This window comes from Capsicum annuum, chromosome 3, assembly GCF_002878395.1.
Source record: "Capsicum annuum cultivar UCD-10X-F1 chromosome 3, UCD10Xv1.1, whole genome shotgun sequence".
NCBI classification, from domain to species: Eukaryota; Viridiplantae; Streptophyta; class Magnoliopsida; order Solanales; family Solanaceae; genus Capsicum; species Capsicum annuum.
Genome location: NC_061113.1, coordinates 2,149,583 through 2,169,393, shown reverse-complemented (window position 1 = coordinate 2,169,393; position 19,811 = coordinate 2,149,583). Strand labels below are relative to the sequence as shown.

The 19,811-nt window shown below is 30.3% G+C and overlaps 1 long non-coding RNA gene across 1 annotated transcript; it reads left to right on the top strand.

Annotated features, from left to right (window-relative positions):
* The first annotated feature begins 9,153 nt into the window (after window positions 1-9,153).
* Window positions 9,154-11,770, top strand: LOC107864364. The gene is made up of 3 exons (XR_001672622.2): window positions 9,154-9,542; window positions 10,389-10,466; window positions 11,028-11,770. It is a non-coding gene; the product is annotated as an uncharacterized LOC107864364 (long non-coding RNA).
* Window positions 11,771-19,811: the final 8,041 nt, after the last annotated feature.

Sequence of the window (19,811 nt, the reverse complement as noted above, 5' to 3'; positions counted from 1 at the left end):
CGGAGTGGGAGTCATGGGAGTGGGAGTCTTGGGAGTCAAGTTGGGAGTGGGAGAGTTGGGAGTCAAGTTGGGAGTGGGAGTCATGGGAGTGTTGGGAGCAGGAGTGTTGGGAGTCAAGTTGGGAGTGGGAGTCATAGGAGTGGGAGTCTTGGGAGTCAAGTTGGGAGTCTCAACCAATAGCCTAGCTGCATCAGAGCTAATGAAAATAGCCAAAAATAGGCCAAACCATAGAAATGTTTTGTAACCCATTCTTTTTTTCAAAGCTTAGTACCAATGATAATTGACAATTGAGGGATGAAGAAACTGGTACATTCTAGGGCTCTATTTATAGGAAGATTTTGTATGCAATTAATTGAAAAGAGGTGCATGGAAAACTAGCAGGTGGAAGGACATGTATTGGGATGCAACTATTGTAGTGGACCAAAGAAAATTAACAACTTGGTCTACATGAAAGAGAGTGTTGGTTTAACTTATTTCATTTTTTTTTTTAACATACTAACAAGTTTAATTATTATGGTAGTGAAGTTACATATTTTTATTCTTAATGAAATATTTTAAATTTAAGCTTTGCATGTGAAGTCTCATTGGTTTGGTAGTATTTTACCTTCTGAAACTTTTTAGCATGTATTCAAATTTAATTTCAATTTAATACAAATGTAATTATATAGAAGTAAAAAAAAAAAAAAAAGCTAAACCATCCACGACAAGTGTAGATGTTGCAAGAAAAATTTTCACAAGGTTCCAACTAAAAAAAAAAACAAAAAAGAAAATGAAAACCTAATGAATATTGTGAGTGATTTTGTTGAATATTTTGACAATTGAAATGCTGTACTCGTGACAGATTCGGAATTATGACAAATATTTTAATAGCCACGTAAATTTTATGACTTAATAAGGATGCATTTTGTATGAAGAAAGATGTTTTTACATGAAATAAGTTTTTTCAGAAAATATTTTCTTCAAAAATGTTTTAAATTACTTTTTTTGTTAATTTTTACATGGTACATTTTATTTTATAAATTTATGAAAGTTAACTTCAAAAATTAAATTAAATTAAATTAAATTAATTTATTATTTTAAATTTAAAAATGATACAAGTTAGTAAACTAGGATCTTTCTCATATTAAAAAGCAAAATAAAAGATACGTATCTTAAATTATTGATATAAGCACTAAAACAACGCTGTCCCTTAAAGTAAATATCAAGCCACGTGCATGGGGTTGGTGGGCCAGAAATGAATGAATGGACCAAGAAAATTTCAAAAGGTCACTTATCAGTTTACTTATCAAAGACCCTCTCATCTTGCTCTGCTGCCACGTTGTTTAATCTTTTTTTTTTTAATTTTTCATCCGGTGTTTGATATTTATATGAGAGCCCGACTAATTTGAATTCACATCTGGTAAGGCCCCCCATTCGGCGGATAGTGTTCTCTACCAAAGTTTTTTTCATACTCAGGATTCGAACTAGAGACTTCTGATTAAGGGGGTAGCAACCTTATCTACTGCACCATATTCTTTGATGATTTATTTAATCTTCGCAAAAAATATTTATCATCAAAATTTTATCTACACACTTAAACTTTATGGGAGTTCTTTCACCCCTTTGAATATTTTAAAAATAAAATTATTTGTCATAAATGCTGAGGCGGCAAAGGGAGTGCATTTCACCCTCTTTAAGAGAGTAAGCACAAAAATTACTTATTAAAAATTTATTTTAAATAGTTTTTTATATAAATATGTATAATTTTAATTACTTCCTTCGGTTAAAAAAGAATGATCTAGTTTGACTTGGTACGGAGTTTAAGAAAAATAAAGAAGACATTTGAATCTTGTGGTATTAAATTAAAGATATGTCAAATATATCAAAATGTCTTTCAATCTTGTGCTCTTAAACATGTATGTGAAAGGTTAAAATTAAAAAGTTGCTAAAAAATGAAAGGGACCACTTTTTTAAAACGAACTAAAAAGGAAAGTAGGTCATTCTTTTTAAAACGAAATGTGTATTATTTTTCCTTATACATTTTCTTTCTTCTTCTTCTCTTTCTCAAAACAAAAAGGTTCAAGAACCCATCAATGGCGTTAAAAAATAATTTCTCACCTTCCTCTTCTCCAGTTTCATTATCTTCTTCATCTTTCTCTGTTTCAATTCATGGATGTGTCCAAATAAAAAAATCCATACAAAAATATTTATTCTACTTTAAAAAGAAAATTCAAAATTCCACATGAAATGATACAAAGATATAAAAAAAGGATAAAAATGGAGTTGAGGAGGTTCGTTCTATCTTCTCATGCCAAAAACTCACACTAATAAGTCTGAAGCACTAAATTATCTTGAAGCAAAAAACAAATAATATATCATCTCTACATATGTCATTATACAGAGAAAAAGAAAAAGCTTCATTCTCTGCAAAATTAACAACAATTCATTTGATCTCCGACGCTTCTTTCAACCTTCAACTCCTCGATTCGACTCTAAAATTAAGCAAATTTAAAATAAAATTAACAAGTATATATATATATATATATATAAATTTTCATTTTCAATTTTAAATTAAGAAGAAAGATTATTATAGATTCTCTTTGATCGGTTTAAATTCGATTCGGATTCTACGGTTTGAAATTCCCGTAACATTTGTTTGCCACCATCTTCTTCGTCTCTCCATTTGTCGAAAAAATGAAAGGGAAGAAATTTACAGAAAAGAGAAAGAGAAAAGAGAAAGGGGGACGAAAAATGAAAGAGAAAAGAAAAATATTAAAAAAAGAAAAAGAAAAAATAATTATTATTTTATAATAAAAATAGAATATTTGGTGGTAATATTACGTGGCATTATATGATACACAAGTGATAATCACTTTTCAATATACATGTGGATGTGAGTTTTTAAGAGGATAATAATTTCAATTAGTACGTTGAAGCTTCTGCCAAATTGTTTCCTACACTGAAAGGAATAGATTTGAAAATGTTACGTTAATAACATGTTGAAGAGTGAACCACATGCAGAAAAGTTGGCCAGTATGGGAAATGACTATAGAAATAACTTTTTTCTAAATTTGGCCATTGCCTTTTGCCCCTGCTTTCCTTTTAATTTTTCTATCTAGTTTTCCTAACTTTGTAGACTGTTACATGACTGCATGGGTCATGATGACAAACATGGACACATTTCTCCCTTAAATAATTTCTACTCCCTCCGTCCCATTTTACTTGTTTCAAATTTTCTAATTTATTATCTCATTTTACTTGTCCTTTTTTACTTATCAAGATACAACAATTTTTTTTTATTATACCCTTAGTACAATTGATTACTCCTTATTATTAGCATTCTTGAAAAATGTTACAAAGAGGAGTACCATTAAGAGTACACTATATTAAGAATATAAATGGTGCTTTGATATTAGTCATCTATCAATATTGGAACTAACAACAAGACACAATTAATAGAAGTAAAATGATAAAGTTACATTACCAATCATTGTTGTCATCTCAATTTGGGACGAATAAAGTGGGACGGAGGGAATATGTAGCATGTAAAAATTAATTGTTAAGTATGGATTCTTTGGTTGGTATAAAGTGATCAATTTAATTTCAAGGTATTCATTCACATTCTCTTGCTATTGAAGATGTGGTTATATAAGAGCTAATACTGTGGGAAGATAAAACATTTTAACCAACGACATATTTTTATATTTTTAGGTGACTTATTTTAATATGGTGAATTTCCATTAGGTCAGTCTACGGTTTGAGTCTATTTTGGCCATGAGTGGTTCTCAATATGTTGTGAAAAATGTTCATTGTTTTCTGTAAATTACTAAAGCAGATTTCATGCTCTTCTGCTTATTTAATTGGACTTAAATTGCTTTATCACTAGTTGCTGAAATTCTCATTTTTAAATATTTAAGGCTTAATCAATTTACTAGTGTATGTTTAAGCGAGACAGGATTCGAATTTATTCTTTAACTCATCGCATAAAGAAAAAGAAAAGAGAGGAAAAACCCATTCGTGAGGGAGCGAGGCGAATTACGGGATAATTCAAAACTCGTTGTAAACTAAAGAGAGAAAAGGAATAAAAATAGATAAGACAAAATTATCCTGAGCTTTTAAGAGATGAACGATGCCTTTTAACGCTAGATAAGCTTTAGGCATATTTAATATATTTGTTTCAATTTAGAATGTGGTGTACAGATTTTTCTTAGACGTTTAAAAATAATTTGAGGATGCAATATTACACCTCAACAAAAATCGTCCTAAAATAACTTCTACCGGCGTAATTCAAGAGGTATAGACAGATAATAGCCATTAAAAATTGAGCAATTCTAGGCCTATAATCAATTTATCCAAACATAGTTAAAGCTAAGTATAAACTGATAAAAGCGATTATGCTTGAACCATGGGATTCAAGGGGTGTCTCACACCTTCCCTTCGGTTAATAGAATTTATATAATGAGACCTGGGATACTTTTTATGTTTGATATATATTTCATTATAATATGTCATTGTCAAATTTTTTTTTTATCATGTTTCCACTACTCTGCAACATAATGAATATTGTCTATCCACGTGTCTGTCGTTGGACCACATGCAATTATATGATAAATATCTGTCAAGGTTTATATTTTCTTTATTTTATTTTATGTGTCGTTATTTTTTTTATTCGTCTAAAAAAGTATTTATTTTTAAATTTTCACTTAATAAGAAAATAAAATTTAAAAGATGCAATTTTATAAATCTTGTGAAATCATTTTTTAATTTTTAAACTTCATATTCGATTAAATAACAATACATTAAAAAAAACAACGGAGAAATTAATTTTCTACCAACACGAAATTCAGCCATGTGGCTATTATTTCAACCACATATATGTTACTGGACAATTCTAGAATTTGATATTTCATATATATTTTATTATGTTATTGTCAAAAAATACCTTATGATGTTACCACTTCTCTTCCACACAAGAGTAAATTTCCTCAATAGTTATTTATGTTTGAGAAATTACCTACAAATATTATATTTATTTTATTTAGAATAAAAATATCATTCAATTTTCTCTATTTATTTTTTTTAAATATACTTAATACCTCAAAATCATTTTCTTCCTATTTGAAATGTAATGTCATTTCTTTTGATAAATAGATCTATTTAACTTATCAAACTTATTTAATAAAAATTTTATTTTAATTTTTTTACAAAAATAAAAATTAGACATAATATATTAGTCATTGAGGATTAATTTAATTATACCAAAAGCTTGAATTATTTTATTTGGTATGTACTTTTCAAAGTTTCTTATATTTATTTATTCATTTCGCCACTTAATAATATTTTTAAAACTCAAATACTTATACAAATTGGTACTCATTTATTTATTTTTTTGTCATTTATTTTATATACTAAAGATTCTTAAAATCTAAAAGAAACAAAAACTATAAATTTTGTATTTTAGACATTAAGTTTTTTATATTATATAGAAGAGGTGGTTTCGACCACCTTTTGCAATTACCAAAAAATTAACTACTTCCACTTAATTACATACCATGTTTCAATATATAATAATTTCATTATTTCATTATAGTGGTTTAAATATTTAATATATTCTATTAATTTATATTACTTAACTATTACTACATATTAGAAGTAAATTTTTTTTATTTATTTAATTGTCTATCACGTTCAAAACTAATTTGTTACCACAAATCACAATAATTAATAACTTAAAATATTTAAAAGACATATAAAAATTTTATTGACTCTAACCAAAAAAACCCCCTTTATTCCCACTTAATTACATACCATGTCCCAATATATAATAATTTCATCTTTTCATATTAATGATTTAAATATTTAATATATTCTATTAATTTATATTAATTAACTATAACTACAGATTGAAAGTAATTTTTTTTATTTATTTAATTAGCTATCATGTTCAAAACTAATTTGTTACCACAAATCACAATAATTTGTTACCACATATAGAATTTTATTGACTCTCATTATTTTAGCAATTCCACATAAATTGAGATAAAAAAAAGTATTGCAAATCATAATAATTAACAACTTAAAATATTTAAAAGATATATAAAAATTTTAGTTGACTCTCAAAATTGTATCGAAGCCACATAAATTGGGACACAAGGAGTAAATATATTATTTGATAATTGTGTAAAAATTATTATAAATCACAATAATTAACAAGTTAAAATACTTTTTAAAAAATAGATAAAAGTTGTATTCAACTCTCAAAATTTTATCAGTGCAGCATAATTCATGACAAAATAAAAAATTATCTTAATTAATTGCAACTAAATATTTAAAGTAAATCAATTTTATAATTTTAATTGACTTTAATATAGAAAATTAATCTTTTTATTCATTTATTTATTTTAGTAAATTTAACTAATAAAATTATTTTTTTCTTATATAGAAATACTAATATTTAAACTGAACTTTAAATTTTTAAAGTAAAAAAATTAATAAATTTAATTTAATAAAATAAATTTCTACTGAATATTTTGAATTTGTGTTGGGTCAATATGTATCAAGTTAAAAAGAAATAAAAAAATATATAGTAAAATTTTTTTGTTGTGAAAGATAAATATAATGCACTATCCAATAATATATAATAATATCATACTTTGCATATGCAAATATAGCATCCCGTATTTAATTAATATACTATTTCGGTGAATTATCGATGATTACTATTGGATATGATAAAATTATATTAATTTTTATAGTAATAACATTATTAGTCGCTCTTAATTAATTATTATGAGTCTTCTAGGGATTAAGAAAATAAATAATATTTAATGAAAAATAAAATAGACATAAAATGCGAAATTAACTCTTAATGTTTTAAATTAAATTTTCGTCTTTCGAATGATGATTTTACTATATCACTCCTTATTATAAGTCATTTGTGTATTCGAAAAATAAGAATAACAAAATGATATGTCAACATAAAATATTTGATTGACTATCAAAATTATATTAGTGTCACATAAATTGGGACGGGATAGAAGAAGGTATAAAACAACATATATTATTTGAAAATGAATTTAAAAGTACTGTAAATAACAATAATTAACAAAAAATTTTAAAAAAATTGACTGATTTCTGCTTCAGTCGTGATTTTACTACATCACCCCTAAATAATTATTATGGTCATTTAAGCATTGTTCCACATAAGTTGAGATATAAAAAATATTACAAATCACAATGATAAAAAATTAAAATTATTTAAAAAATATAATTTAGCTATCATCGACACAAAACTCTGGACAAGGAGAGTAACATATATTATTCAAAAATTACATAAAAATTATTATAAATGACAATTGTTAACAACTTAAAATATCTAAAAAAAAATTAATATGTTATATATTTCAAAAAAAAATTACATTAAAATACTAAAAATCACAATAATCAACAACTTAAAAAATTTAAAAGATATAAAATATTTGGTCGGCTCTTGAAATTATATTAGTGTTACTAAAATTGGAATAGAAGAAAAGTATTATAAATCACAATAATTAAAAACTTAAATTATTTTTAAAATATAATTGACTATTAATGCCACAAAAATTTGGACAAGAAAAGTAACATACGTTAATTTGAAAAATACATAAAAAAAAATATTATAAATTACAATAGTTAATAACTTAAATTATCTAAATACATATTAAATTAACACATGTTGAACTCATGCTAGATTCTGGATGAATCCTAGAAAACTTATGCCATCCTTTTATTAAATTTTTTTATTTAAATATATCCAGATTACAAAAATAAATAAATATCCTAATATTGAGTCCGTGCTGACATGAATCATGCTTCTCTAGTGTTATTAATATGAGTATAAAAGAATAAAATTTAATTTTTTGAAGGAAATAAAAATTATTTAATTTTGAAATAAATTAATTTTTTTATGAAACACAAACAAAATGATCCCTTCTTTAATACTATAACAAATGGATTTTTGAAATATTATTCAATCAATTATTATTTTCTTTTCGTGGATTTAGACTGAGGTAAGGATATAAATTGACGTTAAATTATCTAATAAAATAAATATAAATATATTGATCACGAAAAAAATGAAGAAACTAAATTATAAATAATAATATCTTTTTCTAAATTTTTACGTCTTACATTATAAATTTATTTGATTGATTTATGTGCAATTACTTGCAAAAAAATTGCTTTTCACTATATTTATATAAAAAAATTATCTTGCATAAAAATTTGCAAGTAATCTACGTTCAAATTAAAATTTTCAGGTAATAATACAAATTAAAATTTTCTCATTGAGTTTTTTTTTTTTGAAAACCAAAAAAAATCATAGATTTACCATCATTTTTTTTTTGATAAAATTTTTATAGAAAATTCGATTACCTAAAAATTCTTTTGTATAATCTCCAGACAATTTTTTATGTAGTTTATATTTTTCTTTTACTTTATGAGACATAAGTTTGAATAAATGAATTTGAAAAGCTAAAAAAATTTATTATTAATAAAATAAAATTTAGTGACATGACATGTCAATTAGGAGGAAGGTTCCTGAAGTGTTAAGTATTTTTTTGATAAAAATAGAGATAGTTAGGTGATATTTTTATCTAAAATGTAATAAAAGTGATATTTAGAAGCAATTTCTAAAACATGGATTACTATTTTTGTCTGTCCATGTGTTTATGATTGGACCACATGCACATTACATGGAAAGTATGTGTCAATATCTATATTTTCTCTGTTTTATTTGGACCACATGCACCTTACATGGTAAGTATGTGTCAATGTTTATATTTTCTCCGTTTTATTTTATGTATCGTCATTTTTCTTTTATTTCGTCTATGAAAAAATATTTTTAGAGTTCCGCTTGATAAAAAAATACAACTTAAAAAGTATAATTTTATAAATTTTGTAAAATCATCATTTATTTCTTAAACTCCATATCCAATCAAATGACAATACATAAAAAAACAACGGAGGAATTATTTGTCTACCACATAAAATTTATCCATATGGCTATTATTTCAACCACATATATGTTATAGAATTTATTTCAACCACATATATGTTATAGGGAAATTCTAGAATTTGATATTTCTATAATTATTAATATTATAATTAATTAATCAATTAAGCTCTCTTCATTAAATAAGCAGCCTCTTCATTTTACTCAGCAGAGTCTTTTTATTTTATTATACTCAGCTCTTTCTTCTCTTATCATCTGTGTGTTTCTCTACTTCTTTATTATATATAGTTTTTATTTTTCTTTTACAGTCAGTTCTTAGTTTTTTTTTTTTCTTTTTTTATTTCAGACATAAAGAATGAGTTTAGGGTGAAATCAATAATTTTGTTTAATTTGATTAGCGAACATATAATGAAATTTAGTCAATTTCAGTATTTTTCAATGAATACTGATACAAAAATAAATTTTGGAAGGGAACAGAGGAATTTGATTGGCTCTGATTAGCCATTAATTTTTTTTCTAAACTCTTGAATTCATCGATCGCACAAACGTTAAGCAAGACGAGAAATCAAAGGTTTGAAAATGTTGCTTTCTCACTACAAAAGAAAAATAGAAATCGTCTACTAGGTTCTTTGCTAAATTGCTTGTACCTTATTAGAATTTTTATTACATAATTTGTTGCATAATAGGCTAATCAATTTTGTTGTTTAGCTATAGAATTTGGTTGTTATAAATTCATATATTTTAGTAATGTCTATATTTTTTGAAGGCATAATATATAGATACACTTTAACTTGATCATAACTCACTCTAATTTATAAAATGATCATCTAAACGCCTATAAATTGTCACATTAAAATTTATTGTCCACGAGACATAATGAAGACGATTTGAATAGTTTTAGCTATCAGCAACACCTTTACAGTCATATTTTTCAATAACAGTGATTCTCTGCAATATAATTTGTTATAATGTGTGGTTATGTAGTTTCATTGATATCTAATTACATGATAAATATCTGTCAATGTTTATATTCTCTTCGTTTTATTTTATGTATCTTTATTTTTTTTTTAATCCGTCTGAAAAAAATATTTTGAAAATATAATAACCAAAAGCTCATTCATAGCAAAAGTTTCATATATTGTTCCTTTTGTTATATTTTGATATTTAATTTCCATCAACTCATTTGTTGGGTAAGAATTTCACTCTATTTTACAATCATGTAATTGAAATGGAACGAAAGTGATTCAGTTGAGCAGCAGAAATATGATTAGGAGCAACTAACAGAATGAAATGGCTTAGTATTAATTTTTTTTTTTTTAAAATAAAGTGTTATGTTTGATTGAGTATCATAGTTCTTCTATTTTATTGATACAATATGAATATTGCTTTGAATGTAAGAGTATTCTTTGTAGCACAGAAGTCAATTTATCTATGCACGTGGCCTACAAATATGCCTATCATTGAGACAACTGATGCACGACGCTACATTTTTTAGGTAAGTGTTCTTTTCACCTGTTAAATATTCTATTTATCAATAGGATGAGCTATACATCTTAAGAAGGGAAGAAAATACACTGTCCAACATGAACCAGTTAGATGCCTCAAACGAGTCCTATCAAAACAACTACTACACCTCAAATCATCTATTGTTAAACAATGAGTGGGATAGAAATGCAACTTGATATCATATTGTGCGAATTTTGGGACAAAACTTATTCTGCGATAAACCTTCTTAATGATTGTCGTGTTACTACAATCTCTATTATTACCGAAAAGAACAACTTATGTTTCAAAACTACTGAAAATTCCCCCACTTTTAAAATATTACATATATCCCAACATTTACTATTTTTACTAAAAATTGAGATAAAAGTTTAAGACCTCCTATTCATACGCTTTACATTAACAAAACAAGACCCGCTTTCTATTTCAGCGGCACTTTCAATCTATTCGTTCCCTCTAATTCAAACTTTTGAATTAAGATAAAATTTCATATTCACTGTCTTATCAAAAAGAAGGTAAAAAAAACTAGCTCTTTTACGCTCTCTTCTCCCAGGCGATCTCAATGGAGGTTTAGCCCCCATGATTGCGGATGCTTTATCCAGCCTCCTGCTGGGGTAAACGATCCAGATACACAAACTTATCCGACACTACTCAAATTAACTCCTCGCATATCTGGAAAGGAATTTCAATTGAAACCTGTTGAGACAATCGATGGTGAATCTACGATTATATTTGAACCATCTGATATTCAAGGTTATATTAAAGAGGAAATTTGCAATATGCTCTTGCTGCAAAGTTTTCCTATGAGAGGCCAACAATGACTGAGCTGGGAAAGTTTTTTCCACACAGTAATTGAAGATTAAAGGGATGGCGTGCAATATTGGTTCATTGGATTTTCAATATATTTTAAATCGGTTGACGGAATATGAGGATGTTGTTACTGTCTATTGGACAACAATTTCTACAATTATTGTTAAGAAAAAATCCAACTACACTCGTCTTGGAAATGCTCTCTGATCATTAAGTTACTGGGAAAAAATTGTGCATCATCAAAACAAAAATTCAAGATCTATGGAGACTTTCAGAGGAATTTCTTGTATCTCTTATTCTCTGTTTTTGTTGTTAGATGTATCTCTTATTTTTTAAGTTGTAGTGAAATAAGCATATTAAAGATATGTATATATTGTGTACGGGGTTGTTTTGTACGTATCTCACACTATTTTTTATTTTGATTCAAATATTTATACCAAGTATACATATTCAGTAAAACAATACATACACTTTAAGCTTTTTGTATATTTGGTTTTGTGTTATTGTGGATTTATGTATCTCTTGTTATTTTATATCTAGGTAATTTCAGGCTTAGATACATATTTACACATACATGATACTTTTTTCAATATTTTGTATCTATTGTTATTTATTTAAGTTTTATATGTATCTCTTGTTTTTAAATTTTAGTGAAAAGATACATGTTAGAAAGTTTAGAGATAAGATACAATGTATGAGGTGTATGTTATATGTATCTCGCATTTTTTTTTTTTGAATTTAATTTTTTTTAATTCAATTATTTAGCCCTTGTACGTTATATCGTTCAAACACCGAAATGACGTAACAACACTGAAATATTTATTGCAACTACTTCAAACAAAATCAAGAAAAAATAATAAAAAGGTCATAGGAATCGTTTATAACTGAAAACTAAATATGAAAAATAAATATTTAAAAATGTGGAATAGCAAACAAATTACTAATTTTTGTGGAATTTTTTCAGTTTTTACTATTATTAGTTAGGTTAATTGCTAAATTAAAGGAACTTTAGCCATTAGACCCCTTATTATGCAAATTAGTTTAATTATTAAATATATCTATAGGATGTATCTCACGTTAGTTATATATATCTTCAATGGCAATATGTTAACAAATTAAGATATATTTTATCGTACAGAAAAAATAACGAGAGATATATATATGCACTATCGTGCATAATATGTATCTTTAACACTACTAATATATATCTTTGATATGCTTATATCACTAAAACTAATACATCAAGAGATACATACATATATATATATATATATATATATATTATATCTCAAAATGCTAAAGTCAAAGATATATGTTTCTGCACAACATGTAATCATACATGTATTTGGTGAGAAATGTAAAATTTTATAATTTTTAAAAGATACAAATTAATATAATCAAATATTCTATGAGATACATATTATCACAAGGCGATACAACTAATAAAAACAAAGAAATATGCATATTAATACTATACTATCAAAATATTCTATGAGATACATATTAACCAAAAGAGATACAAGAATTTAAAATAACTTTACAACACTTTATGAGAAATGAATAACTTTACACTCATATCATTACGGATAAACAAGGGAGATGAGTTTCGATCAACAATGTATCGGACTTCAAATCTTTTTTTTTGTTTCGTCGATTTCAAGTTCTACAACAATGACCGAAATCAACTCTTATAACTCTCGTACTTGACATCACTAACCCAAATACAGAAATGACGTAATAACACAAAATATTTATTGCAAATAGTTGAAAAAGAACAATTAACACGAAGAGAAAAATAAAAAGGAAGAAAGAATGAATTTGCAAGTACACCAAATAGAAAAAAAAATTTGTAGAAGTCGTTCTATATGGAAGAGATTTTATTTAAAAATATGAAATAAGAAACAAATTACCTTTTTTTGTGAGATTTTACTGAGCCTTTACCATTATTAGTTAAGTTAATTGCTACATTAATGGAGATTTAGCCGTTACATTTCTTAATTTAAGCAAAATAGTTTACTAAATACATGTATATGAAGGATGTATCTAACACTACTTAATTGTATCTTCAATAGCTAAAAGTGAAATTTTATGAAATTTAATAAAAAATTGAAATTTTTGATAAATAAGGATAAACATGTCGGAATATAAGTAAATTATACAACTTTTATTCTGAAATAACCTTTCATTTCTTTCCTCTGATGATCTACGTATATTTTTTATATTATCAATAAAAAAAAAACAAAAATAAAAAATGTGCGCTTGTTTTATATTTGTTTGTTATGGATCTTGTCCTTAATATGGTGGAGTATCCCAAGGAGACAATGCAGTTGTTGTTTGGGCTTGACTAAAGGAAAGAACTTTAACTTATATAAATGAATTGAACTAAAAGTTTTAAGGTTAAATGAGAGGAAACAAAAAGTAGCATTGAGCTACTCAAGGATTAATGTGCCTTTAAGCAATTGCATAATTGTGTACACTCTTAAAAAAACCTTGGCTTGGCTGTTGGTGTGAGAGAAATGGATTCTCCCGAATCAATAGCTTTGAATTAACTTTTAAAAATTGATAAATATACTAAAGGATGGCTGTAGACACCTAATTCTGTCCCTTCCGAAGACCTAAGTTACACATTTTTATCCCTGTCTTACCACGTTCCCTCACCCGTATGATTATATCCCATAAAAATACAAAAATAACAAACCCACTAACAAACCTAATCCCCAATTATTCTTTTGTAACAAAATTAACCACCCCTCCTATCAATTTTGGACAACACATCACTACCCCATGCCCCATACCCTACCCTACCTACCCTACCCCAATACCCACCCTCACAGCCTATATACAAACACACATACTCTCACAATCATTGAAGGAGGTACGATAAAAAAAACCAAAAAAAAGGACCGCATCAGCTAGCTCTCTCTGGATCTCCTTCTCTCTCCCTCTCTGGTAAGACGCCGCCATCACTTTAACCACAACAACGACGGCCAGCCCACCATCGCCATAATCAGCCCCCCTCTTTCCCTCTCTCGACCCTCTCTCTAAACCAATAAAAACTATCACCATCTCTCCGTCACCGGCACTGTCAGATAGCAACAGTCACCACCACAGGCGAACACCGTCGGCCGGCCAGTGATGCTGCCACCGTATCTTCCTCCTATCTCCCCTCGATCTCTCCTCCGTCCCTTGCCGTCAGCCGTCCACCGGTCAACATCCAGCAAGCTCACCGGAGCTCTGGTACCGTGAGTTTTCCATTATTTTTCTTTCCTCTGAAATTCCAGTCCTGGTACTTGTTGATTCGTTTGGGTCAGTTTTGGCTGTTAGGATCGATCCCGATAAGTTTTGAATTAACTCCGTTGGAAAATTCGTTGAGAACCAAGATCGAACAATAAAATCCATCTGAAATCTGTTTGAACGGTTTGGTTTTGGCGGGTTTGGTTCAGATTTTGGACTGTTTGGGTAGATTTTGATTCGTGCAGGCTATGTTTTGGTGTGTTTGGGTTAGATTTCGACCCGTTCGGGTCAGTTCTGTCGGTTAGGATCGATCTCGAGCGTATATTGAATACTTTCCGTTGCTTTACGAATTGGTTATTTGAATCAAATTTCGGATTTCAATTTCTCAAATATCGAGCTGGACAGATTTGTCGTTGGAGCTTAAGTCGAGGTCGTCGGAGGCGGGTTTTCTTTATCTTGTCGAATAATATTGGTCAAAGAGCGGTTTAAGGTCCATCCCCCAACTCTATATTCTTGTTACTGTCTAAAATGTGTTTAATTGTTGTGATTTTGTGTGATGTGATCGTAGTTGGTGAGTTTTGTCGACGTTATGATGTCATGATTTTTGTGCTCACGGTGTTTTTGATGATATATGAAACGAACTGGAATAATTTTGGTGTAATTGGTAAAAAAACGAAGCTAGCGGGGGTTGGAATTGAGAAATTGATAAAAGTTGAACGTAGATTAATGTTGGTTTTTTTTTTTTTTTTGCTCCATTCGGTACAAGTGAAATGTGATAGATTTATGTCATGTTGAAATGGATAGGCAATATAGGTTCGGGTAGGCAAGAATTTAAGATTGACGTTTTGGTTGAATGTTGGAATGTGCGTGTGACTGTCTCTTTCTAATTTATCGTATTTAATTCAAATATATAATTTGGCCGGGGAATGCCCCGAGGTATCTGTGTATATTTATTCACCGGGGAATGCCCCGAGGGTCCATGTACTCTGAGGATGTTCGTGGTGAAGGCCCGAGGCATCGGGTAGAGCATCAGTTTAAGATTAGCGTAGGTTTACGTTCAGTCTCTTTTTATTTAGGGTTGTAATAATTGGACTGGACTTTACATTTTGAATTGTTTTGTTTCGTTTGATTATTTTGCATGCTTTTGTGTGGTTTATACATTTCGTAATGCCAAAATAGTTGATACACTCTACCAAGTGATCGTGGTTGAACCACGGGATCGAGGGGTGCCTAACACCTTCCCCTCGGTCAGCAGAATTCCTTTGAAGTATATCTTTCAAAAGCCTATGCCGACGGGTCAATTGGCAAAGTGGCAAATATTGCTTACTGAGTTTGACATTGTATATGTGAATCGAACAGCCATGAAAGCCCAAGCCTTGGCAGATCATCTTGCTGAGAACCCCATCGATGAAGAGTACGAGCCATTAAAGACATATTTTCCTGACGAAGAAGTGTCGAGTGTCGATGAAGTCGTTATAGATACTGATCCAGGTTGGAGGTTATTCTTCGATGGAGCTGTCAATATGTAAGGAGTCGGAATAGGTGCGTTTCTTATCTCTGAATCGGGACAACATTTCCCGGTAACAGCACAACTTCGATTCTACTGTACTAACAATATGGCAGAGTATGAAGCCTGCATTATTGGTTTGAGGTTAGCTATTGATATGGGAGTCCAAGAATTATTCGTGTTGGAAGATTCGAATTTGCTCGTCCATCAAATTCAAGGCGATTGGGAGACGCGAGATTTGAAGCTCATCCTGTATCGATAATGCTTGCAGGAGCTATGTCAATGGTTTGTGTTAGTAAAATTTAGGCATATTCCAAGGATTCGCAATGAAATTGCTGATGCTTTAGCCACTCTGTCTTCAATGCTCCAACATCCTGACAAAGCCTACATAGATCCAGTGCATATACAGAGTCGTGATCAGCATGCTTACTGTAATGCGGTTGAAGAAGAGCTCGATGGAGAACCTTGGTTCTTGGATATCAAGCGGTACATTCAGTCAGGAGAATACCCAGCATATGCCACCAACGATCAAAAGAGGACTATTAGGCGTTTGGCTAGTGACTTTTTCTTAAGTGGGGGAATCTTGTATAAGAGAATCCCAGATCTGGGACTTTTGAGGTGTGTAGATGCAAAAGAAGCCTCGGCAATTATGGTTGAAATACACTCTGGAGTATGCGGGTCGCATATGAACGATTATGTCTTGCCAAAGAAGATTCTTCGAGCAGGTTATTACTGGCTTACTATGGAAAGGGATTCTATTCAATTTGTTCTAAAGTGTCATCAATGTCAGGTACACGGTGATCTGATACGATCTCCTCCTGTTGAGTTGCATGCAATGGCCGCTCCATAGCCATCCGTGGCTTGGGGAATGGATGTGATTGGACTGATTGAGTTGAAGGCATCAAATGGGCATAGATTCATTTTGGTAGCCATTGACTACTTCACAAAGTGGGTAGAAGTAGTAACTTTCAAGTCAGTGACAAAGAAGGCTGTGATAGCTTTTGTTCATGCCAATATCATTTGTAGATTTGGAATTCCTAAGATGATCATTACAGACAATGCTGCCAATCTCAATAGTTATTTGATGCAAGAAGTATGTCAACAGTTTAAGATCGCATATCGATATTCTACTCCATATCGCCCAAAGGCCAATGGTGCTGTAGAAGCTGGCAATAAGAATATAAAAAAGATACTGCGAAAAATGGTACAAGGGTCTAGACAGTGGCATGAAAAGTTGTCGTTTGCATTGCTAGGTTATCGCACCACTGTTCGCACTTCAATAGGGGCAACTCCATATTTATTAGTGTATGGGACAGAAGCAGTCATCCCTGCAGAAGTTGAAATTCCCTCTCTTCGAGTCATTGTAGAAGCAGAGATTGATGATGACGAATGGGTAAAAAACCGACTGGAACATTTGAGTTTGATTGAGGAAAAAAGGCTAATGTTTGTGTGTCATGGCCAGTTGAATTAGAGGAGGATGGCTCGAGCGTATAACAAAAAGGTCCGTCCCAGGAATTTTGAAGTTGGTTAGTTGGAATTGAGACGTATCCTTCCTCACCAGGTTGAAGCGAAAGGCAAGTTCTTCCCTAACTGGCAAGGTCCCTTTGTTGTGAAGAAAGTGTTGCCCAATGGAGCCTTATATTTGACAGATACTGAAGGAAAATGTCATAAATGACTATCAATGCTGATGAGGTCAAAAGATATTACGTATGATATTTGATCCTTTGTTGATTTTATTGCATGTTTAGTACTTGCATTTTTGAAGATTAATATGATGAAGACATTTTATTCTTCTATCCAAACATTGTATCATCCTTTGTTTACCCGTTTGAACTTCATTTTATTTTTTCTTTCATATCCCTCTTTTGGAATAAAAAAATCAAAATCAAATCAAAACAAAGAACAAGCTGATGGAACTACGTCCGACCTGATTGTCCTCTCTCGGGAGTGAGATACATAGGCTGCCCTATTTCGGGCTCGGTTTAACCAAATAAAGATTTAAGATTCACCCAGTCAACAAAACTGGGGCATGAGTTAATGTGTTGTTTGAGTCGATTCCAAAAGTTGTAAGTCCCACCCCCACTTCAAGTATCGTTTGAGCCTCTTACCATCTTTTTCTAACCTTAGCCAAAAGCCAAGTTACAACCAAAAAAAGTCCTTCAGATCAATTTTTGATAATGTTAAGGCTAAGCATGCAATGGATATGATGATACATTGTGAGGTACCACTTGTCTCCCTCAACATAAGAAATCAGGAAAGAAATACAAAAATGAGAGAATCTTATTGTTGAAAACCCCTGTGGGCATCATAAGATGATGGTGAGTCGAGAGAAATGAAAATGAGAGAGTCTTATTGGTGAAAACCCCCGTGGGCATCATAAGACGATGGTGAGTTGAGAGAATATGAAATGAGAGAGTCTTATTGGTGAAAACCTTTGCAGGCACCATAAGGCGATGGTGAGTGGAGAGAAATAAAAATGAGAGAGTCTTATTGGTGAAAACCCTCATGGGCACCGTAAGGCGATGAAGAGTTCAAGAGAAAAGTGAAAAGTGAGAAGAAAGAGATTGGTTGGCGAAAGTCTTTTAAGATGTCGTCAATCGAATGTGATGTATGAGTCTAATAGATTTGAAGAAGCGGCTCAGCAGAAAAAGGTACGAACTCAACAACAAATGGGGAGTCTGGATAGAAAGATCAGGCAGCTAAATCCAAAATGCATGTCATATTCATTAGAGTTGGTTGTCGTATTCAGATAAGTTTTCTTTTTGAATATGAGACATTGCCCTTTTCTTTCATTTACATATTCATGCTTTTTGTCTTTTTAGGTCATTTATCAAAATAAAAGTCACCATCATTTCTTTACATTTTAAGTCAAGTCTGTGTCAAAACAAGCGAGAAAAAATTTCAAAATTTACTACCAGTCTTTCCAATTATATGAGGAAAAGCCAAGGAACAACACTGACAGAAATATGGTCGTAATTCAACACGAAGCAAAGAAAGTCTATCAACCGACAGACTATTGGATTCGTAGAAAACATTCAGATTTGGGAAAAAGTGCACCTCAGGGGCATGGTAAAAGGGAAACCCGTTTGTTTGAGTCAGAACTCATTTCCCTCAATCTAGGTCCGGGTCAATGATGCGGTAAGACACTGCAAGTGTTAGCGATTTGGGAACAAAGATGAAAGGAACGAGTGCTGGGGCAGATACCTGAGAAGCCAAGAGGTGCAAGCCACCACTAAGTTTTTAACTGACAAATTTTCTTTGTTGAAATAGGGGCAAATTCGCTTCACTTCATTCAGCTACCATTGGAAATGCACATCCGTGAGATTTTACTTTATGTTCAGGACCCTCCTGAAAAATGGAATTTTACTTTATGTTCAGGACCCTCCTGAAAAATCGAAATTACTTTACGTTTAGGACCCTCCTGAAAAATGGATGTTTACTTTCTGTTCAGGACCGTCCGAAAAATTGGGATTTTTACTTTCTATTCAGGACCCTCCTGAAAAATGGGATTTTACTTTATGTTCAGGACCCTCCTGGAAAATGGGATTTTACTTTCTGTTCAGTACCCTCCTGAAAAAATGGGATTTTACTTCTGTTCAGGACCCTCCTGGAAAATGGGATTTTACTTTCTGTTTAGGACTCTCCTGAAAAATGGGATTTTACTTTCTGTTCAGGACCCTCCTGAAAAATGGGATTTTACATGTTGTTCAGGACGCTCCTGAAAAATGGGATTTTACTTTCTGTTCAAGACCCTCCTGAAAAATGGGATTTTACTTTATGTTCAGG